General features: G+C 34.5%; 1 long non-coding RNA gene across 1 annotated transcript; it reads right to left on the bottom strand.

The window, feature by feature from the left end:
* Positions 1-250: 250 nt before the first annotated feature.
* LOC113234959 lies at positions 251-6,265 on the bottom strand. The gene is made up of 3 exons (XR_003310823.1): positions 6,252-6,265; positions 5,662-5,777; positions 251-269 (listed from the first exon to the last, which is right to left on the bottom strand). It is a non-coding gene; the product is annotated as an uncharacterized LOC113234959 (long non-coding RNA).
* Positions 6,266-6,646: the final 381 nt, after the last annotated feature.

Genomic DNA, 6,646 nt, shown 5'->3' with positions numbered 1-6,646 from the left:
TCACAGATGGTACTACGGCAAAAAAGTCGTTAAAAACTAAAAACAAAGATTGCAACAAGCGCATAGAAAAATTCATGAAATCCGTTGATTCGTAAGGTTCGTTCCGTGGCTTAATTCGCATAGCGTGTAGCACGATTTGTTTTTGTGTTCTTGTTTTTGCATTTTCAAAAATCATTAGTTGAAAAAAGTTTTTTATTTCATAAAATATCATTTAATCAACATTAAACTGTTATAATTTCAAAATTTTCAGCTGTCTTTCTGTCTGAAATCTGAAAAAGAGAAATTGCAAAAATAAAAGCTAAGTGATGTTAATTTAATTGCTACTTAAGTCTAAGCAGTATTTATTTTATTAAATATAAACTCATTTATAGGCTCATTTTTTCCTCCGCTAAAAATCGACATGTAAAATTGGCGAGTAGAATATTTAAAATCTCATGTCCTATAACCGGTAGCTTCATATTATTATAGTCTATACGCAGTGCAGTGACCACTATCCAACAGAAAAATACCTTTTATTTTGACCAATAACTCAATGTGTTGATTTGGTCTCATATTTTTTACAGGCTAGCTAGAAACTTGCCAACCCTGTAATGTAGATGTATAATCGAAGTGATGGTGGTACATAAAAGGGACTCGTATATACTCACTCGTTGTATATTTTAAAAATAGTCGGGAAGTTGTACAGACTATACGGTCATTGTTGCAACGTACGCAATAACCTAATATTGACAAAGAAATTCAAGTCAAACGTGAACTAGCCGTGCCTCATTGAATGCCCTCGTCGAGTTGTTCGCGCTTGGGGACTCAGTAAACACGTGTATGTGAACATTAGGGACGTAACTTGATATTTTCTTTAAATGTCCGATGAAATATCCGAACTTTTTTCAGTCAAACGGATAAGATAGCATTATATAAAAATAGCTGTCCATTAAAATGTCCAGGATAAGGCTCTTGAAAAAAATACACATTTCATTTTCGGTAGAGAATTCTTCTGTCGTCGTCTGTCGGTGTAACACGAAACTTTCAGGGTAATAATACAAAATAATTGAACTTGTTTTAAAAATATACACCTACTTATTATTATCATTTGATTATTGTTGACACATTGGTATTGAATATTAGTAGCATAAACAGAATATGGTACGATAATGTTCTAGTCTGAAGATTTAATTAGAAAATTAAAATGATGGTTCGTGGGTAAAATAAAACTGAAAACGTACTTAACGCAAAACGAAGTGTTTGTGGTTTTCAAACAAACGACGTGAATATCTTAACTGTTATACACCATTTCACGACCTGCGTGAGATATCTGTTTCTTCGATTACATTCCAAGACGATTAAGTGCGTAGTTTTCAATGTACTCCCCGATGTTGTTTTTCTTATATTCGATGTAGGTGTTTGTTTTGTCACTTCCGCGTTATATAAATCGAAACAATATTATATCTGAGGTATTATCGTGAGTCATTTATTACATTTTTCTATTTTAATTTCATAGAACACTATTGTTTTTTCTCAGTAATATCTCCAAGTAGCGAACGCCAATTGTATCTGACAAAATATATTAAGGGACACATAATGCAACAAATGTCACAACCCTACGTAATGCACATTCGGAGTACAGCAATATCTGAGTTGCAATTGCTACTATTGCAAATTTGCAGTTGCAGCTTATTGCTGAGCCAACACAGAGATACTGGTTTTCAGTAAATTTTATTCATTGATTTAAACTTCGGATATTATATCGACTATATAGGTACCTAAATTTAAGGTATATGTACGTGAACGGTGAGCGTAAAGAGAAGTTATGTCGTACCAACAAATATGCTGATATCTTGCTCGAAAGGTGAAATGGGATATATGTCAGAAATTTATTTCGCGTCTCTAAAGGAATATAAATACGTCGGCAAGAGCAATAGCTGGCTCAGTTGATGAATACCTAGGTTGTTAAAAATTTACGCAGTAAAAAAAACGTATCGTATAAAAACTATAACAAACGAATTTCGTAATAAGTTAATAAAAATCGATATCAATGAATATTAAAACGAAGCTTATGTGTGGTTTAACAAAAAAACGGTGTCCACTATTAAAAATAAACACCGAGAATGCATTTATTTATTGAGGCTTTCAATTAAAGTTGCCAATAAACACTGCACTGAACGTTGGACGCAGCAGTTTTTATCTGCTGCAATTCCAATTAAATAACTTGTTTCGAAAAAGGATTTAAAAATAAAACGAATGCCATTTGTGGCATATGTTTGGCGATCTCATATATATATATATATATATATATATATATATAATATAATATAATGTTATATATATATATAAGATCCAAATATGGCCGCCATATAAGTGGTCGTTGATGGCAGAAAAAAAATTGCTCTGATCCCTTTGAAAATTGGCAAAAAAAAATATTTGTGGTTAAAATTGCTTTTTTTCGCAATTTTCAAATAAGCCTGCAATACAAGCGTTCGTTGGCGGCAAAAAAAAACATTGAATACCCAGACCAGAACCAACTAACTAATGTTTGTTTCATAAATTGGCCAAAATCGGGAATCGAACCCGGAACCTCATGATCAAGTGCACTTAATAACCGCTGTGCCACCGAAGAGCATAAGCACACCCGGGAACCTAAACCCGACCACGCGCCGCAGGCCGAACCCGGCTCCACCGCCATACGTGGTGTACAGGGCTCGTATAGTATATGAACTCTTACCCTATTCATCCTTTCTTGCATATAACAATGGTTAAATATGCGTTCAACTGTCGAGTGTACGTAAAAGTGTAAGGGTATGGTTTTTTTGTTGGGACATAATTAATATACGAGTATATTATTTAAACTTATTTCTCGTGTTTTTTCCTCAATTTCATTTTTAAAATTGTTCAAAGTTTGAAGGTATTTTTTAATGTGTTGATTTTATGGAACTTGGGATATTTTAATGAGGGAATAACTTCGGGGACATTTTCATATTATTATTTTTATTCAAATAGAATAATCAATATTTTAGTTAATCATTAGTAGCAATAAACTATGTACTGTTTTTGTTCCTGTGTGTGTGCAATAAAGTGAATATCTATCTATGTATCTAACTATATTTTGCATTGAATAGTACGACGTTGCAATTAAATAGTTTTGCCTCAAGAATAATTTTTTACTCACAGGGCAAGAATTTCGAGATTTGCAACAATTACCCGTATAATATACAGAACGGTTGCATCTCCATTGAAAGGCCAACGGTTGTTAATTCTATAGCAACATGTACTTATGAAATTAATTACAAAGGGACGGGTAAAATCCGCGCCCATCAGAGACAAATAAGATTATGATATAAAATGTCAAAATGACGTGAGAAGGTTATATTTTTATGTCCTAATGGACATCTCTAGAGTGAGAATTTTAACTTATTATTCCCTGACCTTTCACATCTGACATTTCTCAGAATCATAAACCTTGTTGTCTCGCCACTTCGTTTTTTTTACCATTCAGAATAAACGAAAATACCTGTATATAGTATTAGAAGTAACTTCTACCCTTATTATGATGCATTCTCCAGGCCGTACACTCTTTACAAATAAATCTCTAGAAATCAGGCAAAAATTGGCGCTTCTGAAGTATAATCGTTAACCTAATAAGGGGATATCTCAGTAACCCCCCCTCTATTAGCTCAAATCCCCTTTTTTATCCCCCTAATATCACGTTACGTTCTACGCCTGCGCCGGCACCCCTTGTTCGCTCTACATTTAATCCGCAAGAAGGCACTAAGGCAGACACCATTCTTTGAGACCTGGATAGAATCCGTAAGTTGTACTAACGATACTGACATAATACGTAATTCTGAATCGAAATTTCTGGCATCTGCTGGTTACTACTTAGAGGCGATCACCACTCGAAGCTCTGTGATTAAAATGCCGCAGTAAGCTTTTGATCGACTCAACCCGTATTGACTATGGTTTACATTGTTAGTATAGGTTGCACAAAATGAGTAAATAAATAAACAAATAAACTTTACGGCTGTTGATAATATATTACAAATTCCATCATCAATAATAAAATGACAAAATACGAAAAATAATTTTGGTAAAACGACAAATTAAATTTAAAAAAATAACGTACGGGGCGCCTGCCACGTATATGCAATTTAACTGGTGCCAAATGTGATAAAATATATAATATATTTGATGTGTAAAATGGTGTGTAGGTTTCATTTTGTACGTTTTTTTTTTTCAATTTACTTTGTCACTTTCTTATAAGAGCGGTTACACACGGCGACTTTAGCAGTGATGCAAATGCGATGCAAATGCGACGAAATAGCGATGCAGTCACCAATTTACACACACGCGCGATTTTGACTAGCAAAGCAAACGCGATGCAATACTCAAGTCAGGACTTGAGTATTGCAGTGAGCACTGAAAATCATACTTAAGTCCTTGCCATGAGGGTCGTATTTCCAGTGCTTGAAATCATACTCAAGTCTGTTAAAATCCTGACTTGAGCATTGAGTACAGTTCTGGAATACGACCCTAAATGTTACTTTTGGTCTGTCTTTGTTGAGGGTGCGATGTAATAGGATCCTTAACTGAGGACCAGTGCTGGGGTCGCATTGTGTTTTCCAGCAAATACTACATTAGTGATTTTTTCGTTACCGCAGTTGGCAACACACAAAGTATCTTTACACTTAGTGTTTATGTTTATTTAAATGATCTTTTGTTTTATTCATGATTTTGTTTTGAATATTCTGTTTTGTTTGTTTTTTCTTAGGTGGTGACATTTATTTATTTATTTTTTATGATAGTAAGTGACGGGATGAACAAGTCGTGCGCCTGATGGTAAGCTACACGCCTGTCCATAACAGTTACAGTGCCACTTAGAGCTTTAAATTACTACTACTGCGCCCGTCACCCTGAGACATAAGTTGACAAGTCCCGTGTGCCTGTAATTTCACCAGCACCCTTTACTCACATTATATACCTTGCTCACATTATTGCTTGGCCAGAACCAAGTAAGGTGGCAGTACTTCCCCTGGACGAACTCTTTCACAAGGAGCTCTACTCTGCTACAAGATTATGGTAGTCAAATAAATGTATTTTCTTTCTTTCTACGTTCAATTAAAATCAATCTAGTCTTAATAAATTTGGAGTTCGTGTAATAAGCCTTCACGACAATCACCACATTCTTACTCACTTATTCTTTCAGTCATAAAATGTGGCATTATTTCATGCAAATAAATTCCCAATATCAAATAAAAACCAATCAAGTGTAGCACCCACAAAATTGTTTACCTTCCTGAGAATTTCGCGGAAAAGCGATCAATTCACTTTCAGAAGGAGAAATATCCATTCAGTTGAATAAGCGACATTTCTCGGAAGAAATATTTCTATTCGCTCTAGAACATTGTAACCTTTTTCTTTTTTTAATTAAAATGATTAGGATCAATTAATTTCATGAGATCGACAATTACGAAATTTTGTAATCCGAGTAATTATTACTACAATAAATAAAGTGAAAAAGTGTTTTCTCTTCAAGTGTTTGTTGATTAGCAAGAATAAGTTGTATATTTATTATTGGTAGTTGAAATACAGGTTTCCGCCTCATATTGATTGGCCAATGCGAAATTCTTATATATGAGATAATATATAAGAATACAGGGTTTATTTACGTACCAAAATTGACGACACCGAGTCGGTGGTAAGCGATACGCCTGTCCATGGCAGTTGCAGTGCCAATCAGAGCTTTAAATCGCAAAGATCTGTGGTGCACTGCCACTGCGCCCATCACCCTGAGACATAAGTTGACATGTTTCATGTGGCTGTAATTACACCAGCACCATTCAAAACTAGAACGCAATAATGCTCACATTACTGGTTGGCGGCAGAAATGGTTAGTACGTTCCTTTTTATCCAGTAACCCGATAAGGGAGTAATTGTTAATTGTTTTTGTATGGGTGAAAATAGTTAAATTAAAAAAATAAAGAGTTGGTGTTACATATTATCGGTTACATTAATATTTTTGAAGATCGGTAAATAACTTAATATTTTTTTATACTTCTAAAAAGAACGAGGTTATCAGTTCGATAGTTCGAGTTTTAAAAGCAAAATAATTGTACTCACAGCTAAAGCGGTATCCGGCTGTTCGAATTTAGTTCTGCCAATGCAAAGACAGCATTGCAGCATGAATCTGCAATGTGTATGGAAATTGCTGGCACTCGGTTATGGCTGTTACGTAATATGATTGAATGCGAGATGGAACGTACCTATTGTTTAGTGTTAAACTGGTATATTCGTTTCGAGCGGAACGATAAGCGATTGTTGAAAATGATACAGGAATTAGCTCGCTGTAATGAAATAACGCTTTTAGTATTGTATTTCAGCTAAAATATACACTATATACTAAAGTAATACCTTTTTCTGAGTAAAACAAAAGCGAGCACTCGATAGAACATTTTTATCCGCGAAATAATAAATTTGATAAATTATGTAGCACTCAAACTAGCCCGTAGACCTTTTTTCGACTTTATAGACTCTGAAGGGTTAAAAGTCAATTATTAGGACTTGTGATGGATAGAGGTCTAACTAATTGCCGTTTTTCATGAGACTTGCTTTCCATGAAATACGGGGTGTGGGAAAAAGTAATTTTGTGTTACTCTTC

Source organism: Hyposmocoma kahamanoa, unplaced genomic scaffold (assembly GCF_003589595.1).
Source record: "Hyposmocoma kahamanoa isolate Upper Pololo Valley unplaced genomic scaffold, ASM358959v1 86, whole genome shotgun sequence".
In the NCBI taxonomy this organism is placed as follows: Eukaryota; Metazoa; Arthropoda; class Insecta; order Lepidoptera; family Cosmopterigidae; genus Hyposmocoma; species Hyposmocoma kahamanoa.
The sequence above is the reverse complement of the archived record's forward strand: the minus strand, read 5'-3'. Positions and strand labels throughout refer to the sequence as shown.